We start from the raw sequence: 26,733 nt of genomic DNA, 5'->3' as shown, positions 1-26,733 counted from the left end.
ATTCTTTCATGTGTTTGTTGGCAATCTGTATATCTTCTTTGGAGAAATGTCTATTTAGGTCTTCTAACCATTTTTGGATTGGGTTGTTTGTTTTTTTGTTATTGAGCTGCATGAGCTGCTTGTAAATTTTGATGATTAATCCTTTGTCAGTTGCTTAATTTGCAAATATTTTCTCCCATTCTGAGGGTTGTATTTTGGTCTTATTTATGGTTTCCTTTGCTGTGCAAAAGGTTTTATGTTTTATTAGGTCCCATTTGTTTATTTTTGTTTTTATTTCCATTTCTCCAGGAGCTGGATCAAAAAGGATCTTGCTATGATTTATGTCATAGAGTGTTCTGCCTATGTTTTCCTCTAAGAGTTTGATAGTGTCTGGCCTTACATTTAGGTCCTTAATCTATTTTGAGTTTCATTTTGTGTATGGTGTTAGGGAGTGTTCTAATTTCATTCTTTTACATGTAGCTGTCCAGTTTTCCCAGCACCACTTATTGAAGAGACTGTCTTTTCTCCATTGTATATTCTTGCCTCCTTTATCAAGATAAGGTGACCATATGTGCATGGGTTTATCTCTGGACTTTCTATCCTGTTCCATTGATTTATATTTGTTTTTGTGCCAGTACCATACTCTCTTGATTATTGTAGCTTTGTAGTATAGTCTGAAGTCAGAAAGCCTGATTCCTCCAGCTCTGTTTTTCTTTCTCAAGATTCCATTGGCTATTCAGGGTCTTTTTGTTTCCATACAAATTGTGAAATTTTGACAAAACTGTTTTAGATAATACTAATCAACGTTCTAGTGAAACAGATACTATCACACTACTGATGGGAGAGTAAATTGGTAACCTTCCCAAAAAGAAATATACCATTATGTTTCTGGAGCCTTTAAAATATTTTGAGAACTTGTGGCCCAGAAATTGTATTTCTAGAAATCTGGCCCAAGGAAATGACCAGATATGGTTCTAAATAAGAATTTGGATAGAATTGTCACAGATAAGAACCAAAAAATGGGAAATAATCTAAACAAAAATAAAGGAAAATTTTACTTGGGTGAACCATATAATAAAGTAGTTTAATGTTTTTTAATGTGGTATATCACATTGATTAATTTGTGTATATTGAATAATCCTTGCATTCCTGGGATAAACCCCACTTGATCATGGTGTATGATCCTTTTAATGTGCTATTGGTTTCTGTTTGCTAGTATTTTGTTGAAGATTTTTGCATTTATGTTCATCAGTGATACTGGCCTGTAGTTTTCTTTTTTTGTGACATTTGTCTGGTTCTGGTATCAGGGTGATGGTGGCCTCATAGAACGAGTTTGGGAGTGTTCCTCCCTCTGTTATATTTTGGAAGAGTTTGAGAAGGATAGGTGTTAGCTCTTCTCTAAATGTTTCACAGAATTCGCCTGTGAAGACATCTGGTCCTGGGCTTTTGTTTGTTTGAAGATTTATAATTACAGTTTCAATTTCAGTGCTTGTGATTGGTCTGTTTATATTTTCTGTTTCTTCCTGGTTCAGTCTCAGACAGTTGTGCTTTTCTAAAAATTTGTGCATTTCTTCCAGGTTGCCATTTTATTGGCATATAGCTGCTTGTAGTAATCTTTCATGATCCTTTGTATTTTTGCAGTGTTAGCTGTTATTTGCCTTTTTCATTTCTAATTCTGTTGAATTGAGTCTTCTCCCTTTGTTTCTTGATGAGTCTGGCTAATGGTTTATCAATTTTGCTTATCTTCTCAAAGAACGAGCTTTTAGTTTTATTGATCTTTGCTATTGTTTCCTTCATTTCTTTTTCATTTATTTCTGATCTGATCTTTATGATTTCTTTCCTTCTGCTAAATTTGGGGGGTTTTTGTTCTTTCTCTAATTGCTTTAGGTGTAAGGTTAGGTTGTTCATTTGACATGTTTCTTGTTTCTTGAAGTAGGATGGTATTGCTATAAACTTCCCTCTTAGAACTGCTTTTGCTGCATCCCATAGGTTTTGGGTTGTCGTGTTTTCATTGTCATTTTTTCTAGGTATTTTTTGATTTTCTTTTTGATTTCTTCAGTGATCTCTTGGTTACTAAGTAGTGTATTGTTTAACCTCCATGTGTTTGTATTTTTCACAGATTTTTTTTCCTGTAATTGATATCTAGTCTCATAGTGTTGTGGTCAGAAAAGATACCTGATATGATTTCAGTTTTCTTATATTTACCAAGGCTTGATTTCTGACCGAAGATATGATCTATTCTGGAGAATGTTCCATGAGCACTTGAGAAGAAAGTGTATTCTGTTGTTTTTGGATAGAATGTCCTATAAATATCAATTAAATCCATCTTGTTTAATGTGTCATTTAAAGCTTGTGTTTCCTTATTCGTGTTCATTTTGGTTGATCTGTCCATTATTGAAAGTGGGATGTTAAAGTCTCCTACTATTGTGTTACTGTCGATTTCCCCTTTTATGGCTGTTTGCATATGCCTTATGTATTGAGGTGCTCCTATGTTGGGTGTGTAAACATTTAAAATTGTTATGTCTTCTTCTTGGATTAATCCCTTGATCATTATGTAGTGTCCTTCTTTGTCTCTTGTAATAGCCTTTTTTCAAAGTCTATTTTGTCTGACATGAGAACTGCTACTCCAGCTTTCTTTTGATTCCATTTGCATGGAATATCTTTCTTTCCTCTCACTTTCAGCCTGTATGTGTCCCTAGGTCTGAAGTGGGTCTCTTGTAGACAGCATATACATGGGTCTTGTTTTTGTATCCATTCAGCCAGTCTATGTCTTCTGGTTGGAGCACTTAATCCATTTACATTTAACGTAATTATCTATATGTATGTTCTTATTACCATTTTTTTTAATTTGGGGGGGTTTGTTTTTGTAGGTCTTTTCCTTCGCTTGTGTTTCCTGTCTAGAGAAGTTCCTTTAGCATTTGTTGTAAGGCTGGTTTGGTGGTGCTGAATTCTCATAGCTCTTGCTTGCCTGTAAAGCTTTTGATTTCTCCATCAAGTCTCAATGAGATCCTTGCTGGGTAGAGTAATTTTGGTTGTTAGGTTTTTCCCTTTCATCACTTTAAATATGTCCTGCCACTCCCTTGTGGCTTTCAGAGTTTCTGCTGAAAGATCAGCTGTTAACCTTATTGGGATTCCCTTGTATATTATTTGTTGCTTTTCCCTTGCTGCTTTTAATATTTTTTCTTTGTATTTAATTTTTGATAGTTTGATTAATATGTGTCTTGGTGTATTTCTCCTTGGATTTATCCTGTGTGGGACTCTCTGTGCTTCCTGGACTTGATTATTTCCTTTCCCATGTTAGGGAAGTTTTCCACTATAATCTCTTCAAATATTTTCTCAGTACCTTTATTTTTCTCTTCTTCTTCTGGGACCCCTATAATTCGAATGTTGGTGTGTTTAATGTTGTCCCAGAGGTCTCTGAGACTGTACTCAATTCTTTTCATTCTTTTTCCTTTATTCAACTGTGTGGTAGTTATTTCCACCATTTTATCTTCCAGGTCACTTATCCATTCTTCTTCCTCAGTTACTCTGCTATTGATTCCTTCTAGAGAATTTTTAATTTCATCTACTGTGTTGTTCATCATTGTTTGTTTGCTCTTTAGTTCTTCTAGGTCCTTGTTAAACGTTTCTTGTATTTTCTCCATTCTATGTCTAAGATTCTGGACCCTCTTTACTATTATTACTCTGAATTCTTTTTGAGGTAGACTTCCTATTTCCTCTTAATTTGTTTGGTGATGGGTTTTTACCTTACTCCTTCATCTGCTGCATATTTCTCTGTCTTCTCATATTACTGAACTTACTGTGTTTTCGGGTCTCCTTTTTGCAGGCTGCAGGTTCGTACTTCCTGTTGTTTTTGGTGTCTGCCCCTAGTGGATGAGGTTGGTTCAGTGGGTTGTGTAGGCTTCCTGGTGGAAGGGACTGGTGCCTGTGTTCTGATGGGTGAGCCTTGATCTTGTCTTGCTGGTGCTGTTGAGCAGGGCCACGTCTGGTGGTGTGTTTTGGAGTGTCTGTGAACTTAGTATGATTTTAGGCAGCCTCTCTGCTGATGGGTGGGGCTGTGTTCCTGTCTTGCTAGTTGTTTGACACGGGGTGTCCAACACTGGAGCTTGCTCGCTTTTGCGTGGAGCGGGGTCTTAGCCTTGAGATAGAGATCTCTGGGAGAGCTCTCGCCGTTTCACACTACGTGGGTCCAGGAGGTCTCTGGTGGTCCAATATCCTGAACTCAGCTCTCCCACCTCAGAGGCTCAGGCCTGACACCAGGCACCAAGACCCTGTCAGCCATATGGAAACCACAAGGAAGAATCTGCAGCTGCACCATGGATGAAAATTTGCAGAGGGGTGAGAGTTTGAATCACCTGAGCAGGGACAAAGCACCAAACATTCCAAGAACTGTTTTTCAAGATGCAGACTGCAGGTCACCTACCCAGCAATCACCTGGTTGCATCTTCTTCTTGCTGATCCTCTCTCACTTCCTTGGGGTTTGACGTGTGTGTGGCTACAGGAAGGTGTGACATGCTTGTGCTCTTTGGCTTTTCTGGATTCTTCTTGGCAGCCACACTTGGATTCCACAGCTCCAGACTACTGGTTTATTATCAAGGGTACAACCCAGGAACAGTCAGCCAAATGGAAGAGATGCACAGGGCAAGGTGTGTGAAGTTTCCACGCTCTCTCCAGGATGCCACCCTCCCACTACCTCCACATAGTCAACCCAGCTGCTCACCCTGTTGGCTTATAATTGATTCCTTCCTCTGTTTCCATATATTCTGCAATATTTTTATATGTTAAATTTTTGTAATAAATATATTTTTAACAACAGTTAGAAAAGAAACTTTTTTCATAATCTCCATAAATTATTGACCTAATTTTTTTAATTGAAGTATAGTTGATTTACAACGTTGTGTTAATTTCTGCTATATAGCAAAGCAATTCAGTTACACATATATACATTTTCCTTTATATTCTTTTCCATTATGGTTTATCACAGGATACTAAATATAGTTCCCTGTGCTATACAGTAAAACCTTGTTGTTTATCCTCCCATAAATTATTTAATTAAGCAAAATAGGTATTTAGATTAATGAGAAGTTAAAGTAAGGTTTAGCACAGTAATACTCAAATTAGATAATTAATGTGCATGTAATTAAAACTGGTTGTAGAGAGTGTGTGTTTGTGTGCAACATCCATGCTCAAAAAATTCCTCCAAATTTCTCTAAACTTTAAATAAATTCCAACTTAACCCACTGCATAAATTGTATACTTATGACTCAGTGATAATATTAATATTCCCTCCCCCAAAACGCTTATTTGTAGCCTGGATAATGGTTTCTTTCTGCATACTATATGATATTTGGTTCCATTAGAGTTAAAAAACATTCCATGAAAAATTAGGACTTAGATATTGCTATAGCATCCCCTTTTTAAAGTTTCTGTTAAGAAAGGAAGAATAGCTAGAATCCTGAGGCAACAAAACTTACTGAAATGAATTAGAGAATGGAAACCCCACACTTAACATTTCAATCCCCAATCTGTGCTTGTGGTAAGTCATTTAACTTCTCTGAGTCTCAGTTCCATATCCATAATTTGGAGGGGAAAATAACTTATCAGAACTGCTGTAAGGACTAGAGATATCGTAAAGCATCATCATTAAAGTAATAGTTTACTATTCTATGTATTTTCTGTATATTATCTCATGTAAATGTTAAAACAATCCTATTCTTTTCTCCATTTAAAAAGTTAGGAAACTGAGGTACAAAGAGATTAAACAACTTAGCCAAGGGCACATGCCAAGCAGATCTGAGATTGAAACCTGGGCAGTCTGACTCCAGAGGCTCAGTGCTAAATCACTACACCAACCTATTTCAAAAGGGCACCCTATGCTGTTAAAAGTAATAATTGTTGCTTTTGTTACGACTTGCATCAACAATGCTGCTTATCAAAGAGGTCCTTATCCGTTCAATTTTCTCACAAGCAATGCTGTTTTATATTTATTTTCAACTCAGACAGAATAAGAATATCATAAATATGTGTGAATTGGTTAAAAATAACTCCTTAAATGGTTAAAAGTCTTACAGATATAAATCCAGAAGTGATTGTACCTTACAGTTCAAGGTAAAAAAGAATGGCTGATGTAAATTGTGCCAGTACACCATCAACATAAACCATCAGGGCACTATATATTACTGAGCAGCCTCCACTCTGTACATATATCTTGATACAAGCAGTGCTTTTGACACCAATCACTTCCTGAGATAAAATACAGTTTGTAGGGGAATAATTTCAGCACCACATAAAATGGCACCCTCCCACAAAAGAAACATTCATTTTCATACCAAAAAACATGCTCACAGTGTTGAGTAATATAGTCAGCAAACACAAAATAAATGCAGTTCTGTATTTCCTCCTAAATTGCTATATTTAGTCTCATTTTCCAACCTAAATATTAATTTCTTACCCACAACAGAAAGTGAATATTAAGAATCAGCTGGTTCTCAAACCTTGAGATAACTGTATATTTTCTCTATGCTCTTTTTCTCCTTGAGATTCATTGGAATTTCCTGGCCAAAATAAACCATGACTCTAAACAATAGATATGATGCTGCTTACTGGCAACAAATAATTTCATTATATAGTATCTCTCTCTCTCCTGCTCCCCTAACAAGCCCTAGATGGATAATAGGTACCTAATATTTGTTGCCCAATCTAAAAAAGCTTTTCATAATCAGTGCATTTAACACACCCTGTGACTAACATCAAGACTGATGTATTTTCATCTTGTATAACACTCACCACGTGGCATATTTCAGACTTCTAAGAACTTCACAAACCATAAAGGCATACATTATTGCCATGCAAACACCACCAAGAGGAAACATGTAGTTAGGAAATGGTTTTCACAAATAGAAAATGATTTTTGCATATTTAAAAATCTTAATTTAGTTCCATTAAGGTTAAAAAATTCCAAGAGAAGTTAGGACTTTTATGGTTTCTCATGTTGCTCCCTCTTTCAAGTTTCTCTGAAAAAAAGAACAATAATAACTCTAATCCTGAGGCAACAAAAATTTAGTGAAATGAATCAGATCATGGGAGCCAATCAGATCAAATTCAATAGTCAATCAAATTTGTCAGTAATTTTTTTAATGTTATTCATTACCACAGGCCGTATTGGCGGAGCTGAGACCAAACTACAAATAACTGTTGGATTTTAGCAGTCTGTTCCTCTGATGTACTTTAAAAATGAAAGTGATGGGCCTATTATTTCCATACCTGTCTCATCCTAAGACATGCACATAGGTAAAGCCAAATCAGATCAACTCTGACCACTGACCATATTGCTACGATTTACAGTATCAATCACAACAGTTATGCATTTGAAGTCAATGAATATTGAGAAGCATGGGGCCAGCAAGGAAAGACATATTTTTAATATTTATTAATATCAGAAGTTATTCTCAGCCTTAATCCTTTTAGACCTTGCCTCAAAATAAGAATCCATGTTGATTCACATAGTTTTCCCAGGGAAAAAAAAAAATTACCAACATTAGAACATTATTTCATACTCCAACAGACCAGGAAAGGATAAGAACAGATTAGAAGAGAAGGGAGTTACAAAACAACCAGAAAGTCTGACTTTATGACTAGTTTATGGTGCATATATAGTTGAAAAAAAACTACTAACTTTTTAAAGAGAGGGCTTTAGAGCACACCATTTACTGTATAACTAAGAATCTGACTGGCTTTTGTCCTTGTTCCAGAGAGGGAGACTCTAAATCCTTGGAATTTCCTGAGGAAAAGGAGTGTCTTTGTTATTTACACACTCTTTGACTCATACTTGAGTTTATGCTAATTAAGTGACTCACTTAGGATCCTAGATAGATTGAGGATGAAGGCTGATTATGTTATTAGATGACTGGGGCTTTGATCTGTGATATCTGCCTGACATCCCAGTCTCTAGGGTCTGGAGACTGAGTTCAATTATGTGGACAATCATCCAACCAGCCATGCCTACATAATGAAATCCCAATAAAAACTATCAGCACCAAAGCTTGAGGGACCCTCCTGATTGGTGAATGCATTAGTGTGGGAGGAGTTTCATGCACCCTGATCCCATGGGGAGAGAGCATGGAAATTCTACATTCAGAACCCTCCCAGAGCCAGCCCTATGTCTCTACATTTGGCTGGTCCTGATTTATATCCTTGATAATAAAACTTAATCATTAGTGTAGCTCTTTCTTGAGTTCTGGGAGTTATTCTAGCAAATTATTGAATCTGAAGGAGGGGTTGTGGAAATGCCCTAGATTTGTAGCCAGTTGTTCAGATGTGCAGGTGGCCTGGGGACCCCCAAATTTTCAGCTGGCATCTAAAGGGAGGATAGTCTTACTGGGGACCATGCCCTTAAAACTGTGGTGTCTGATGCTAACTTTGTGTGGTTAGTATCAGAACTGTACTGCAGTACACCACTGAATGTCCCCAGTAGGTATCTAAATGTCTACAGTTTTTTTGCTTTAAACTTGTTAAGGAAAACCCAAGGACAGTATATCAACTATCATAGCTGTACAACTGGAGCATGACAGAAGGGAGAATAAAACCCAACACTCCAAGGCTATTCTTCTACCCATAAAGATAGAATGCCTTGCCACACATCATGGAATCATTCATGTTTCTATCAGCCCAATTTCAATATCCAAAAAATAGATTGGCAATGTTCTATCACAACCCTGAAAGACATCAAGTTTGATGATTATCTCTAAAGAAGATTGTAACACTGTTCCTAAAGAAATTTGAGAGTAAATAATATAGTTTCCAACTTCACATTTCAGTAAAATATGGATGGGTATGTCTGCTTACTAAAAAAAAATATCTATCTTTTTCATTACCTGGAATTCTTTGGACATATCCACTTCATGTCAGATTTGTAGACATTTTCTGCTTCTTGATTTCATTTTCTAACACCAGCAATATAAAACAGCCTGAAACTTAATATTCGTATCACAGATGAATTCTAAATATAAGTTGAATTTATAATCTAGCCCATTAGAATTTATGTAATGGCTTTGCAAAAAGAGGCATAATACAAACAAGAATATACGCAAAATGAATTACATCATAATGAAATTTCTTCCATTTTCTTTGGATTTACCTCTTGCAACATTTTTTTCTTTTCTTTTGAAAGGCAAACTATATTAAAAGCTAAGGATGTGGTTTAATGATTCTGGGTGTTACCTTGGATCATAACATAAAGCTATCTACTCTATACCAAAATATAATCAATACTAAACTCTTCCTCCCATTAGAAATTACTCTTTTATTTTTGCCATGTGATTCCTTTATGTAAAAATTTTCTGAATTTTTCATTCTTTGTTATCCATAAAATAATTTCTTTCTAAAAGAAAACCCATGTATAAAAGGCTCTTTATCTGGTAAGAGAATAATAGAATTACTAAAAAATCTCAGAAAAGAACAAAAAAATATTAAATGATTTACTCAAAGTCATGCTACTAGTGAGGTTAGTAAGTGCCAGAATCTGAGATTTTTTTTTTTTTTGCAAGATTTGGGGCTATTTCTACTACATTACTTCTGCTTCCATCATTGGTATTGTAGTCAGTAATTTCAAGAGCTGTTTAGAAGGAAGAAATTACAGAATTCACTCACTTAGAGTAAAAGTAAAGTAATGAAATATTGCCTTATTCAACTTTTCATTTTGACCATTTTCAAATAAGTATAACTTAATGGTAAGACTTGTCAAGTCTTTATATGATGTAGAAAAAAGGTAAAAAGATACCCACCAAGTTACTGATGATGAAAAGTCATATTGGTGAATGGAAAAGTCATACTGGGGAATGTTTTACTTTGAATAATTCTGTAACATCTGGATCTTACTTTTGCAATTATATCAACATTGAAACTCAAACACTAGACTTCTTAAAAAACTTTTTGCTCTTTTTAAACTTTTTATTTTCAATAATTTCCAAAACCGAACATAGATGCAAAAATCCTCAACAAAATAATAGCAAACAGAATCCAACAGCACATTAAAAGGATCGTACACCATGACCAAGTAGGGTTTATCCCAGGAATACAAGAATTCTTCAATATACACAAATCAATCAATGTGATAAACCACGTTACCAAAATGAAGGAGAAAAACCATATGATCATCTCAATAGATTCATAAAAGCTTCTGACAAAAGTCAACACCCATTTATCATAAAAACCCTGCAGAAAGTAGGCATGCAGGGAACCTACCTCAAGATAATAAAGGCCATATATGACAAACCCACAGCCAATATCATCCTCAATGGTGAAAAACTGAAAGCATTTCCACTAAGATCAGGAACAAGACAAAGTTGCCCACTCTCACCACTCTTATTCAACATAGTGTTGGAAGTTTTAGCCACAGCAATCAAAGAAGAAAAGGAAATAAAAGGAATCCAAATCGGAAAAGAAGAAGTGAAGCTGTCACTGTTTGCAGATGACATGATACTATACATAGAGAATCCTAAAGATGCTAAGAGAAAACTACTAGAGCTAATCAATGAATTTGGTAGAGTAGCAGTATACAAAATCAATGCACAGAAATCTCTTGCATCCCTATACACTAACAATGAAAAATCTGAAAAAGAAATTAAGGAAACACTCCCATTTACCATTGCAAGAAAAAGAATATAAACCTACCTAAGGAGATAAAAGACCTGTACGCAGAAAACTATAAGACACTGATGAATGAAATTAAAGATGATACAAACAGATGATGAGATATACCATGTTCTTGGATTGGAAGAATCAACATTGTGAAAATGACTATACTACCCAAAGCAATCTACAGGTTCAATGCAATCCCTATCAAACTACCAATGGCATTTTTTACAGAACTAGAACAAAAAATTTCGCAATTTGTATGGAAACACAAAAGACCCCGCATTGCCAAAGCAATTTTGAGAAGGAAAAACAGAGCTGGAGGAATCAGGCTCCCTGACTTCAGACTATACTACAAAGCTACAGTAATCAAGACAGTATGGTACTGGCACAAAAACAGAAATATAGATCAATGGAACAGGATAGAAAGCCCAGAGATAAACCCATGCACATATGGTCACCCTATCTTTGATAAAGGAGGCAAGAATATACAATGGAGAAAAGACAGCCTCTTCAATAAGTGGTGCTGGGAAAACTGGACAGCTACATGTAAAAGAATGAAATTAGAACACTCCCTAACACCATACACAAAAATAAATTCAAAACGGATTAAGGACCTAAATGTAAGGCCAGACACTACCAAACTCTCAGAGGAAAACATAGGCAGAACACTCTATGACATAAAACACAGCAAGATCCTTTTTGACCCACCTCCTAGAGAAATGGAAATAAAAACAAAAATAAACAAATGGGACCTAATGAAACTTAAAAGCTTTTGCACAGCAAAAGAAACCATAAACAAGACCAAAAGACAACCCTTAGATGGGAGAAAATATTTGCAAATTAAGCAACTGACAAAGGATTAATCATCAAAATATACAAGCAACTCATGCAGCTCAATATCAAAAAAACAAACAACCCAATCCAAAAATGGGCAGAAGACCTAAATCGACATTTCTCCAAAGAAGATGTACAGATTGCCAACAAACACATGAAAGGTTGCTCAACATCACTAGTCATCAGAGAAATGCAAATCAAAACTACAATGAGGTATCACCTCACACCAGTCAGAATGGCCATCATCAAAAAATCTACAAACAATAAATGCTAGAGAGTGTATGGAGAAAAGGGTACCCTCTTGCACTGCTGGTGGGAATGTAAATTGATACAGCCACTATGGAGAACAGTATGGGAGTTCCTTAAAAACTAAAAATAGAACTACCATATGACCCAGCAATCCCAATACTGGGCATATACCCTGAGAAAACCATAATTCAAAAAGAGTCACGTGCCACAATGTTCACTGTAGCACTATTTACAATAGCCAGGACATGGAAGCAACCTAAGTGTCCATGGACAGATGAATGGATAAAGAAGATGTGGCACATATATACAATGCAATATTACTCAGTCATAAAAAGAAATGAAAATGAGTTATTTGTAGTGAAGTGGATGGACCTAGAGTCTGTCATATAGAGTGAAGTAAGTCAGAAAGAGAAAAACAAATACCGTATGCTAACACATATATATGGAATCTAAAAAAAAAAAAAAAAAAAAGGTTTTGACAAACCTAGGGGCAGGACAGGAATAAAGACACAGATGTAGAGATTGGACTTGAGGACACAGGGAGGGGGAAGGGTAAGGTGGGACAAAGTAAGAGAGTAGCATTGACGTATATACACTATCAAATGTAAAATAGATAGCTAGTGGGAATCAGCTGCATAGCACAGGGAGATCAGCTCCGTGCTTTATGACCACCTACAGAGGTGGGATAGGGAGGGTGGGAGGGAGACGCAAGAGGCAGAGTATATAGGGATGTATGTATACATATAGCTGATTCACTTTGTTATACGGCAGAAACTAACACAACACTGTAAAGCAATTTTACTCCAATAAAGATGTTAAACAAAAAAATTTCCAAAACCAGGTTGATTTACTTTCACACAATGAAAATGAATAATTAACAAAAAATATTCTCCTCTTCAGCCATAGTGTGCTAATTTCTGAGACAATGTTTGTGGCTATCGGTCAACAAACATCAAAGTAAACCCAATGGTATTTTTAAAATTTCAGGGATGGGCACCTAAAGAGCCAGGGGCACTAGCATATTCCATTCTGTAACTAAGAAGCACAGAGGACATATCACTTGTCTATAAAATCGCAAGACATATAAGTAAGGTGACCACTGATTCAGTCCAATACCCTGAAAAACCAGGACTGAACCTCACCAAAGGCAAAAGGAAGAAACTTTTAAATTAAACCAGAGCTAGTAACACTATAACCTGTATTACTGAGGCTGTGTTTAGGCAGAACATATGAGAACTCAATCTAAACACAAAAAACATATCGACTTCCATATAAATCTGTAACAAGATATAAGAGAAGTTAAATACAAAATAAATGGATTCTGAAAGTTTAAAACAGTCTCTGCCATGTCTTACTGAGGATCTCAGAGCTTTTAAAGATAAAAGAAAAAAAAAGCCAAAACAGTTTAAATTGTAGTATGTATATATACAGTGCACACATTCAACAAATTAACACATTTTGCAGAAAAGCATACAGTGTAGACTGGGCTAATCATAAGATAATTACAGGATTTAAAAATACATAGGGCAGGGCTTCCCTGGTGGCGCAATGGTTGAGAGTCTGCCTGCCGATCCAGGGGACATGGGTTCGAGCTCTGGTCCGGGAAGATCTAACATGCCGCAGAACAACAAAGCCCGTGCGCCACAACTACTGAAGCCTAAGTACCTAGAGCCTGTGCTCCTCAACGAGAGAAGCCACTGCAGTAAGAAGCCTGCGCACCACAATGAAGACCCATTGCAGCCAAAAATAAATACATTAAATAAATAAATTTTTTAAAAGAATACAGAGGGCAGTATAGGTGTTGAGGTGTGGTCATGAGACAAAAGGTCTCATGTTTACGATAAACAGCCTTCAATCTGGTTAACACATCTCTGAGACTGTATACAACTGATCTTGAAAAATCTGAATAAGGGCCTTTCATGCACGTGAGATCTGAGCCCAGAGGGCCTCCACCTCACCCCTGAGATAGAGTTGGCCTACATTTACATTTTGAAGGTTACAATGGGACTCTACAACAAACTTCACTGGTGTCCTTGACAGACAGAGAATACCACATTAGATTAACCATGGATCAGAAACATTTCAGTATCTACACTCTTAAGTAGACGTTGTTAACATGCTCTTCTAACAACAAAAATTCTTGGGGAACTCAGTGAAGTGTTACAAATTCTATCTCTATTTCATAAGCCTACTTTGTTTAGTTCTAGAAATGGACTCATTTTAATATTCAAATACTCAGGACAGGCATTCTAATACCATATCTGATACCATGGTATCAGGATCAAATAACTTCAGCCACCATGTACTCTAGCAAGCAAAGATGAAAGAGATGCAGTAGATGACTGTCTAGTGTACATGAATAACTGAATATCTGAATAAACAGAAGAAAGAAAGAACAGAAAGAGGTAGACATAGACAGAAACGAAAAGGAAAGAAGGCAGGAAGGAAAGAGGGAGCAAGCAGTGAACAGTGCATTCAGGTGGGACAGGGAGTCAAACTGGATAATTCACACCTGAACCCATCAGTCTTCCGGAGCACAAGGCTTGAAAAACCCGTAGTGGACATGATCAGTGTGATTTGGTAGAAAACGTGATGGATTCAATGTCAGAAGATTTGGCTCTAACTAGCAATGTGACCTAAGCAATGTGACTTAACCTTGGCCTGAGTTTCATTTTTAAAGTAAAGACATTAGATTAGATTATCTTTATATTTCCTTCAAGATCTAATATAGTGTAATTCCATTTCTCTTTTTGCTATGTAGCAATTGTAATCAAATCAATGGATAGAAAAGAACCTCAGCAGATTATCAAATTAATGAGGATAAAATGAAATCCAAGATTTAAAAGCTCCTCAAAAAGTATTACATGTTTTACAAGTGTTAGGTATTATTCTCTCCATTATTAATACAAATATCTGATGTAAAAATTCTAAAATAAAAAGCACTTTAAAGCTTCCAAATATCTAAAAGCGAGGCCATGTATTTCTATGTAAGAAAGTGTCAAATTTGATATGTTCTTATATTTTATTATATCTTTTTCAAATCTCTACTGAAGATTATTTAGAAGTTACATAATGAGTAATAAGTCATTTAGGTTTATGTTTACCTTTTCAATTTGATTGGAAGCATCTTCAGAGTAGGAATCATGTCATAAATCTATGTCCACATAAAACCAGTCATATGAGAAAATATGGACAAAAATTCCTTAGAAACTGTAAAGAATTACAAAGACTCCATATTCCTGGTAAACTATAAAGGGCTGTATATACTGCATTGTAAACTAAAGAACAGAAAGAGAAGGAATAAGTGCTCAATGAATGTTGGTTAAACTTAAATTATATGAACCAAAGGATTTGGGTTCAAAAAGTTACGCAGAACAAAGGTGTCACACAAATAACAATGAGTCTACTGACAAACCCCTCTCGGGTTTACTGCCGAGAGTTTGTTGAACAAGTTTTGAACCAAAAAACAAAAGGAAGGATTTAACCCCATCTCTAGAGTCAGAAGCCAGTAAATGTTAACTTGCCAAAGATGTCTGGAGTGGATAATAGTATGGTATCCCTGATCTTAATAAGAAGTGTAAACAGAACTCAAGAAAAAAATTGTTAATGAAAAATTTTAGAAGAGAAAAGATACACTGCACAATAGATGGCCAGAAAACAGCCATTCTCTAGTTTATCAACTGCTTCATCTGTGTCTCTGTAAAATGTCTAAAAATAAATCTAGAATACAGTTGATTTATGAGCTCTACATTCTGTAATCTCACATTTTGCCATTATATCAGTATTACAATGATGTAAATCTGAATCATTTGGCTTACCATCAACATAAAATTCAAACAGAAAAAAAACTGCAACAGAACAAAGAGTTTCAAAAGGTAAAATAAAACTTTTTTCCTTACTCACACAAACTTAGGTTCCAATCCACTCTTTGCAACAATCTTTTCTTATACAATTTGGTTAAATTCATATGAGTTTTTTACGTTATCAATCTCCTCCCACAACATTGTAATCACTACAAACTTGAATTCCCTCCTACAATATTCTTGCAAATTCTTCTAAGTTCTTTAATTGACAACAGTCATTGTTTTTTTCTCTCCCTATGACTTTTAAGTCATAGTCTTGCTATTAATGGTCAAATTACAACATCCTCTAAAAAGAAAAGCAAAAGAAAAAGGTAGGTGACTCCAAGATATTACTATAGACTATTCAGCAGTAAAATTCAACACACTGAACACTTCCACCAGTAACTCTAATATTTTACTATTTGCTTTATTGGGCATACTTGGGTGTTCAAAGCAATTTGCTAACAAAATGTCTGCTACAGTTAGACACAGTAAGTTAGCCTGTAATTAGGAGGTAGAGGACCTCACCAGGCTTAATTGGGAATGCCTGCCTTTGATCTATTTCCTAGATCAGAGAAAGCAACCTGCATTTAGGGGAGAAGTTCAAAATGTCAACTGATAGAATGCACAGGATACGTGTGCAATAGCAATCAATTCATCATCAACCTGTTTACTGTGTTGACTTTGTCAACCGTTTGTTCATTAGTTTCTCATGCACAAACACCTAAGACAGATATCAAGTCATAATAAATGCCAGCTATTACAGAATAGAAGGGACAATGTAAATAAGACTTCCAAAGCAAAAGAGAAATGTAAAAATATGAAAATTAAAACTTTTTATCTTTTCCTTTCAATAAAGTCCTTTAGATTCTACAACCCCAAAATCTCATTTCAAAAACTTATAACAAAATTGCTCTAGTAATTAATTATTACTAATACTATCCTGCTGATGAATCTTGTATTAATACTGTTAATCTTTATCTTCTTCTTTATCACCACCACTAGCATCGTCATCATCATCATCATCTTTACAGGATGCTCCACTGAAAGAAACTCTAAATAAATGGAAATGGTACTTCTAAAATAAATGGATTTAGAGATTATACCCTTTAAAAGTATGATATTTATATACTGGTTTGGGGGACTATTTTTCATAGAAGAATCACCCCAGTGGATTTAGTGTAGGCTTTAACTTGAAAAACTTTTAAAATATAACTTTCTAGGAAACATATTTACTATTAAAACCTACAATACTAAAATTCCCAATTTAGTCCAATTATCTGTAGGCTTACTTAGCTCTGACCTAGGTCCTGTCCACCACATCATCACCACGTCATAGCAACCCTGTCTACCTGATTAAGGACAGACAGACAAGCTCTGAAAATTTAATGAGCTCTGCCCTGTAAAGTGAGTCTGAAGGACAAAGGGCTGTTGTTATTGAGTGTGTGTGTGTGTGTGTGTGTGTGTGTGTGTGTGTGTGTACTTACAAATGTTGACTGACAAACATCCAGTGCTTATTTTCAAACTTACAAAGGACAGAATTCTCAGGTCACTATGCTAAGAGAGAAGAGAAAAAACATGGAATATTTTATTACACAATTTATCCCTAAGCTTCATTTTAACCATGGAATGTGACCTTTATCTCCTATTAATTCCTGCTAACAACTAGCAAAGCCAAATGTTACTCCTTCTTCTGTGGTGACTAACCAGAAACAAAAGTGACACATCCTAAATGCTGGAGCAGGAGTGAAAAGGAGAAACCCAAGGAGCACAGATAATCCAAAAATCCTAACTAAACAAGTGGTGGCCACATTTTAGTAAGCTCTATGGAACACAGCTCTACTGCATTTTCATCCTTCAATTTTGGGGTTTAGAAACAGGGTGTGCATTTTCTCAAAAAGAAGAAAAATGGAAGTCCCTTATTACCTAAGACTAAAGGAAAAAGTCTTCACCTCCGCCATGATGGTATTGTTTCATATGGTTTGAAATCACAACAGTCACCATTTGCACCAACTTCTCTGCCAAACTCTCAAAACACAATACATCCTCCTGCTTTTTCTGCAAAACCAAAACCAAAAAACACCTATCTCTCCTTCCAATGATGAGGCCTAATATATGTATTTCCCAATGTCATTCTGACACACATATCCCAGCCATTCTCTGTATTGGTGGCCACATACACCAAACAACCTAAAACAAAATCTGCATCTCTATATGCTCAGTTCAACTGGACAAGCATTTGCTAAATGCAGTGGCTAAAAGCAGGGCTTTGGAATCAAAGAGACCTGGGTTCCAAGTTGACATGGCCTTTTATTATTGTGTGAGCTTAGACAGTTCACTTTACTTCTTTGAGCCTCACTTTTCTCATTTCTAATATGGGAATAATTATCACTGTGAAGATTAGATAGAATAATGTATGTAAAGTGTTTAGCATTTAGCTCCTTGACCTCTAGAACACAGTAATCCTATTCTCTATAGGAGCCTTTGCACCAGGTTGGTTTGTTGTTGGGATTTTAATTTACTGTATATTTATACTTATTATGTATGTAAATATACACTAAATTCTACTTTTTCTTCTTTCTTCTTTCACTCATCCATTTTTCTTTTCTTCTCTTATTTTTTTCCACCCACTCCCAAATCTTTCTCTCCCAAGTCAAAGTGGGCAGAGGAATATGGTGACAATGAGGAAGGTTGGTGGAAATGTCCAGAATTTGAAGGAAGAGCGAATTAATATCCCATTCCTCTTCCCTCCATCCATCACACACATACACACACACATGCACACACACACTCATGCACACTCGACACTCGACTTTAATTCATTCAAATTACTCTGACCAGCATAAGACAGTTTTAGCTACAACACTGGCCCATATACCAAAGTGACCAAATCTGAGCCACAAATTTTGCGTGTACATCTATCAGCAGCCTTAAACCTTTGGCTCTACTACTTTTCACCTTTAGCAACAAAGTCTTAAAATAAGAAAACCAAATAAGAAAAATCACTTTTCAGCTACTAAGTGAGGCTTAACCATGTTGTGATTATACAAAGTGTTAAAAGCCAAACATAAATATTCAAGAAATTAAATCCCTGGGCCTCTATAGATTTTACTTCAGTATATACTACATAGAAAGACAGTAAAATTTGACCATAGTTTCTTAGAATGAGAGAGAACAAGCAGAGAAAACAGACAACCTGCTAGTCACACAAACAGCAGCATCTGATTCTGAAACAATTTCCACTTCGATATATAAAACATATGAATCTATACACACACATCTTCTAAAATGTTAGAATAAGTTAAATATTCTTAGGATAAATATTATTAGTCAGAATTTTCATTATGGAAATAAATATGCTGTCCAATAACACGAAAATAATTTAATTCCTAAAATTAGCATTATTTTTTAAATTTAATTTATTGGACACTTGAATTCTACATTTTAAAAACACCAGCTCTAAAAATTATTTATATATTTTTTTTTTGCAAAACAACCAAAAGTGTAGAATCAGTGTTATCTAATTTGCCTCAAAAGTAAAAACGTAAGTAATCTGATCCATAGAATCTGCTTATACCAAAGATTCTGCAGAGAAAAAATTTTCTTTGATTTCAGATCACTGAAATAGGGAGCATGGGAGTAATTACTTTTTTACCTCTTTGCTTAGCCTGCCAGAAGCATAGCTAGTAGTTTAAAATAACCTGACTCAGAAAACTTCATCCACTGTGGTTCCAGAAAGTATTGGCCAATTATTAAGTTTTTCTTGATAGAGGCATACAAAAGTATCTATAATAAAATCCATAATAAAATAATTCTTTTATATTCATTTATTCATTTTACATTTCTGTCCACGAGGGTCCTTTAATGAGGACGATGATAATATTGTACTGTGCGGATAAATTAAAGACTTTAACACTTATGTTGCCCTCCTTATTCCCTTACTTGTCTAGTGATAAAGACTTGGGATCTATGTTTGGTTTTATCTGTGATATTGAGCAAGTCTCTTTAATTCCTCTGCTTCTCTCATCTGTACAATTGATAAAATACCTTCTCTACATATATCACAAAGTTGTGAATCTCACAACTCACTCTGAAAAAAGTCTACCAGCTAAAGGGGCAGAAGAGCTTAAAGAATCTGACATGTTCAACAAGAATATATCCTGGGGGCATTTACCTGGTAAGAACCAAACATAAAATCATTGTACTTGAATTTCCATAGATCAAGGAGTACATCTTCTTTCCTATAGGAATTCCTCAAGAGCTTTAGTTGTACAATGGTAGTACTCCCTTCTTTAATTCATTTCACATGTTGGTAAAAACAGAAGTAACAGCAGATTATCTCACAGAAAATATTTGTGTGTAGCACTTGCGTCTTTCTTCTTTTTTGAACTTCTTATATATGGATATGTTTTTTCTTCAATTAAATAATAAACTCCATCTTACATATACCATATGTTTTAGTCCCTCACGCAGTTCCTGACATGTAAGAAGTGCTCAAAAAATTTTTATTCATCTGTCAAATATTTATTGAGCGCCTACTGCATGGCATTCCCTGAGCTGTGCACAGGAATATGGTGGTCGAAGACACAGACAGGCTTTGCTCCTACGGAATTTACAGTCTATAAGGGGAGACTTTAAGCAAATATATGTTTAACCTTCATCCATCAAATACTCATTGAGCACTGACCGTAGATCAAGAACAAATAAATACCCAAATACCTTTATATTTACAATTGTGATCATCGTTCTGAATACACAGGTACCGTGAGCTCATAGATGAGATGCATTTAGTTATCACAGCAGGTCTTTATGAATTCAATCAAGAAGTATTTATTGAGCTCTTATGAGAGTGAGAGCTTTCACAGAAGTCTGGACTGATCCTATCTCCTGCGTGAGAGTACATCTGCATCGCATGTCTCTGTCCAAGATTCCCCTTTTACTACACATGCACCCATGCTTTACCATCCTCTGGGTCTCCATGACTGTTGCTGCTATGACCCATTTCTCTGTAATGAAACTGTTTCTAGAACTATAAGAACACAGTTCACATATACAAGTCAGGTAACAAAATCTTGCTTTTCAAAAATGCTATAGAATTTTTGGCTAATTATCAGATGGGCATGACTTAGAAAATAGTTTAGTGGCTGATATATATGCTATTGAAACACCTTCCAAGGTCTGTTATCAAAGCAGGCAGCAAAAGAATAATCTTGTCTCCAGTTTCTAATGTAAGAGACTGCTTGGTAAGCTGATCCACCCAGCTTTCAGATATATCAGGTTCAATGAGGGAGAGGGTGGACCAAGGGCAGATCCCTACAGATATAAAATATGATTCTAAAGTGAGCTAAACTGCTTCTAATAAGGACCTTCTATTAATAACCCTTCTGGATTTGATGGATCACATCGGAGGGACAAATAAAAAGATGTTCTTGTGAATCAAGGGTGGTAGCTCTTCCTTCCCAAGAATCAAAAAGGAGGGACCTAGTCCTACTTTATCTCCCTCTCCAGCTTATTTACTAGTGTTGGAAAGGAGCCTCCAGGGCCTCCAAAACAATTAAAGCTGAGTCTGCTCTCTCAGGAGGGGAGGTCTGCATGTGAGAGCCGGCAGGCATGGCAAAGCCCTTCCACTAGCCAAGTGCTGGCACAAGGGCAAAGCTGTGACATTACATGCTAGAGGACAAAATCACAAATGCAAAGTGGGGAAAAATTTGAATCCTGTCCTCCTTTTTCTCCCTGGTCTAGCCTCTAGTCGCTACTTCGAACACCCTCCAAAAAATTAAAGAAGAGAAGGCAAGCAATGAGCTAAACCCACGGCCGAGAGTGCACAGGAAGATGGGCCGGAAGGGTAAGTCGTTTCTTTGAGCTCATCTCACATGCAGCCAGCTGAATATAAATTTCCCTCTATCTCATCAAGCTCTCACTGTTTGGCCTCCTCTGACTGATATTGGCTCATCATACTTAATCTAGGGTGAAATTTCCTCGTCTGAGCTAAATTACTCGCAGCCATCAAGGGAAGCGATATTTATTTTTCGTGGGGCTAATGACCTGTCCCCCAGACCCACCCACTGATGGTTATTTACTGGGGCCCAGATGCTTGAGCTCAAAATGAGTGCTAATGTCAGCAGGTGCCATCCCTCATTCAGCTCAGTGATTGAACTGGAGCGATCCCATTGACATTGACTCTGTGACTTTTAAGGCCATTACCCTCAGCCAGAGATGAACCTCTTATCATGGCTATGACAGTGACAGCTGATTAGCGACAAATTACAAGCAGGAAGGTGCAGAGGCTTTAGTGGGCAGGGCAGGACCAATGGTAAGGGTGAGAGGTGTGGGGAGAGAGCGCAGTAGGAAGAGAGAGAGAGATGGAGGGGCGCGAAGAGAGGAAGCAGAGGGAAAACATCATACATTCCTCTTCAGTGTGTTGTTTAATCAATTTTAACTATGGCCCCAAGTATATTTATGTTTTGCATCTATTTGAGTATCATATTTAAGGACACAGAGATTCATATGTATATACACAGACACTCATGACTCAACACATAAACCTCGAACAAGCGAGAACTCTTATGTAGAGGATTTAGGCTGTAAAAGAGAGTATCATATTTTAAAAAACAATAATCCATAGACTATTCAGGCACAAAGAATCTTTCACTAAACAGAGCAAATAACTATTTTCTCTCTTTTCTTTTTGTGTACTTGAGATTGCACTGACAAAAAAAGTCTTTTGGAATTTGTTTGTTTAACAAATGTTTTTATAGTTTGTAGCCAGATTGTTTTAGTAGAGCCTTATGTGGATTGTTGCTTGAAGAACATGAATGTAAAGTTCTCAATATTATCTTAAACCAAAGCTCATTCTAAAAAGCCATTCAGTTCCTCAGACTGTTCATTTGGTAGACTTTAAATCAAAGCTTTTTTGGATTTTTAACTTAATTATAAGAATTAAAAATTATTTCCTGAACATCCTTTAAGCTGAAACAGTTTTTTCTTTGTTTTCTGTTAGGGGGGTGTGGATTGGCTTGGAGTGTTTTGTAGCTACTCTTCCAAACCTCAATATCCAGAAAGGAAAAGTTTGAGAATTCTAGACAACTCGAGATTCTGAAAGTCAAAGCCTGAAGATTCAAAGAACACCAACCGTTGCTTGTCAGTTACACCTCAATTAAAAATAATAATAAAACAACAACAACAACAGAAACACTGACACTGATTGTTGAGGTCTCGACACTTGCTGGTAAGTGGCAGTTTGGACAATGCCTCATCTTCTGGGCTGAGAATGGGGCTCTAATAGCAGCCGTAGTGTTCCTGCAGCCTCCACAGTCCCACGCAGTCAACCCACCAGTGAGTGGGGCGACAACGTCCAGCACCTACCCACTGGTGCAATGCATGGCTCTACGAACAAAACCAAGGGAAAAACTGTACCGTCCTCCTGCCTCTTGATCTTTCTATTGAATTCCTCCCCTTTCGACTTCCTCCCTTCCACAACTCTTGTCCTCCTTGATTTCACATACACTCTTTTGGGAAGTACCTTCCACCTGTCTGGGAACCACTCCCAACATATTTGGTAGCAAACATGATAACATATATTTTTTGTCAAAATTATAACAAAATATAACAACTCTTAACAAAATACTGTCTGCCAGGTTGAAGCTGTCTGCAGAAATGGGAAGAGGGTGTAGGCATGTAGGAGCTGACCCCCACCAGTTGGTGAGTGCTGGTTTTACACACCTCTTCCTAGCTCTGTGGTCAGGGAGGTCAGGCTGGAAGCTTGAAACTGACCAACATAGGAATGTTGATAGCACAGAAATCAGCAGTGTTACAAATCAAGGCTATTTTTTTATTTTATTTTTATCTTTTCCCAGAAAGCCAGTTTTTTAACATTTACCAGCACACACCACTGCATGTAACGTTGTCTGTTGTTCAGAAACACGTTTGCATGCTAGGGTAAGACCAGCCTCTGGGATGTCCAAGAGGGTAGGTAGGGAGAAATATGGCCCTGCCGCATGCTTTCCTTTCTTCTTGCTGATAAATCTGCATTGTGAGGTTCCATGGCAGATGTGCCTGTTTAAGATTGATAGCCAAAGGGCAAGAAACATACTTCCTGTTAAGTGCTCTTATGTCAGCACCCATGGTAGAACCAATACATACTTAATAATCATTGTCTTATCATAATAAAACATACAGTTTATTCACAGCAGGTTTTAGCTTCTCTCATATTTGAAAGGGGTCCTTCTTATTAGAATAGGGATGTTCAAAGTATTCAAATGAAAAACAAGACCTTAGTCATCCCTAGGCAATAAAGGAAATTGATCGATGTACTGATCTTTTTGAAACTGCATAAAGTAATGAGTTTAGAAATCTTCTGTTCAAAGTAAAGCACGGAAGAGTTTAAAGCTTTATTCAGACAGTGATTATCACTTTTCGTTACTGAAGGCACTCAAAATTGTCTTATCCCTCCATATACACTAGCTCTCCATCCTATCCACTCCTGTGGCCTCAGCTGCATGCTCTGGACTACACAACCCCTCCTCCAGCCAGATCGGCCTTCATACCCCCACATCCAACTGCTTACTGGACAGGTCCATCTGCTTATCCCACAGGCACCTCACACTCAGCACGGCCCAGGCTAAACTGACAGTCATCAGAGGCCCCTAGCAGCCCGATTCTCCGCCTGTGTTCTCTGTCTCCATCAACGGCCATACCACCCACCCCAGTGTCCAAGCACCACCCTAGAAGTCATCCTTAATGCTTCCTTAGCCCTCACCCTCAACTCCTGCACCAGTGAACAACAGAATCCTGCAGATCTTACCTTCTAAATGTTCCTGTAGTCCATCCACTTCTCTATTCATACAGCTACAACACCAGTTCAAAGCACTGTCACGTCTCACCGGGACTCTTCCACAATCTGCACACTGGTTTTCCCAGTGTCTGAACTTCTATTTCTCCACTCTGCTCTCTGAACAAGCCACAGCAATCTCTGTAAAATAAACTCCTGACCACATCACTCTCCTGCTCAAAATCCTTCAGTGGCTTCCAGAACCCTTAACAGGAGCTACAAGCCTCTTGCTGCCCTATCCAGAGCATACTCCCCACATCACACTCAGAGATTGTGCTAAGCTTAACATCCTTGGGTAATTTCAGTGTCCTGTGCTCTCTCTTGCCCTCGGTTTCTCAAGCATGTTACCTGGAATACTCTTACTCCTCTCCCCAAACTTTGCTGACTCCTACTTACCCTGCAAATCCAAGACTGGACAACACCGCCTACAGACAGGAAGCTTTCCTTGACCTCTCAAGGACAGCTGGTTGGATGTCCCTCCCTCCTTGACGTTCCAGCAGGGCCCTACAATTCCAGCCCTTCCCGCAATGACTGCTAATCTCCCTATTTCTCTCACCAGCATATCGTTTGTTCACTAGTATATCGTGTACTTCCTGAAAGTGCTGTGCACCTAACAAAGGCTCAATAGATATTCACCAATCGCCCAGATGAGCAAAATGGATTACAATTAACAGTGAGTCCTAGTACCTAGAAGGTGGTTGTCAAGACTGCATAGTGAGAGGGCTGTGCCTTCAAGACAAAGTGGACCTCAGATCTCAAGAGTCCTTGGGCCTTCCCAGCTCCCCAGACCTTCCCATTCATGTACTCCTGTTGGCTTTGACTTCACATTTTCCGGAGCTTGGTCCTCACATTTACCACGTGAAGCTGGTTTCTCTAGGGGATCGACCAACACAGTGTCTAATCTGCTTATACCCTGATCTGGGTGTTTGGTGTCCTCTACATTCTCCCAGAGCCTGACTCTTAAGCTCAGATATCTCAGCCTCACCTTGACTACTCTTCTGTGTGCACTCACAGCAACCCACGATCATCTGTGGGGCATTTTTCTCCAAAAGGCAAAAAGGCATCACTTAGCAGTAAAGCAAATACTGCAAGGTTATTTCAGAGGAATAATTCTTTTCTGACCACAGGATAACATAGCTGCTTTGAGCATTGAATATATAAGATTTTACTAAATCCCTTCCTTCAGCCCCTCTGAATCATATTCTTCTTGCAGGAAAAGAAAAAGAGACTAAGTTAACTAAAATTGTATCTGATATTTATAACCAAGGTAATTGGGACCACAAATCCAAGGATATGAGCAAAGTAAAATACTGCACGGGAAAGCCAAGGTATAAAAAGAGACAAGCAGAGTTCAGAGGATCAGCAAAACAGAATGGGATCAGAGGCATCTAACCAAGTCTGGATATGGAACCAGAGAAAGGTAAAAGCCAAAGAAAAAGTGTTAAGGAATCAGGAGGAAGGTGAAGGCAGTTTCAAGGCCATACCCGAGAGTGGCCATTTGCATAAGTCATCAGGGAACAGTGAGGGTGTGAGCTAGTCCAACACAAGGAGACAGATGCAGAGCTCAGGTCTATGAGAAACTGCGTGGCATGAATGACCACTTATAGCAGAGTGACCCTGAGCAAGCTACTCAACCTCGCTAAACCTCAGCTTCCTCACCTGAAAAAAATGGGGTTAATCATCATGTGTACTTATTAGACTTACTGTAAAAACTGAGACAACATACGGAAAGTGCTTAAGCCATTACCTGGCACATATTAAGTGCTTAATGAATAGCAGTGATCATTTTACTATTATTATTTGGTTTGAAATTAATTCTGAAAGTGGCCCAGATCACACCCATGTATTTTTTCCATGTACCAACAGTATAATTTAAAATTTATCCCAAGAATTCCTAGGCCCACTGACCTACCTTTGGGAGGTCAGTAATTAAATCATCCTGTCCCCCCACTTCTAAGTTTGGAACTAATGGAAAAACAGATGCATAATTCAGATAGATGGAGATCAAAACATCACTCGTATTACTGGTAAAATTGGTCTAGAGAAAATGGGTGAGATTTTCAGCCACAAAGCTGGCTGGTACACCCTGAATCAGACTCATACACCTGGGTACAGTCACCTGGACCAGCGCAGTGCAGAGCTGTGCTTCCGAGTTCAAGTTCACTGCCAAGCAGGGTGAGCTGCCTGGATTGCACCCTCTGTGCAGGCCTGGGAGGGTCTGGGCCATGCTGTTTGCTTCTCCTCCCAACTCACCTTTCAAGCCCAGCCTTCCTCCTTCTCCAGGGGTAGAGAGGGACCAGTAGGGATCCACAGATCCTGATCAAGCTCCTCCCTGTAGACAGGAGTAGGGGGTAAGAATGCCCA

This window comes from Phocoena sinus, chromosome 5, assembly GCF_008692025.1.
Source record: "Phocoena sinus isolate mPhoSin1 chromosome 5, mPhoSin1.pri, whole genome shotgun sequence".
Taxonomy (NCBI): domain Eukaryota; kingdom Metazoa; phylum Chordata; class Mammalia; order Artiodactyla; family Phocoenidae; genus Phocoena; species Phocoena sinus.
This window is presented reverse-complemented; position numbering follows the sequence as displayed.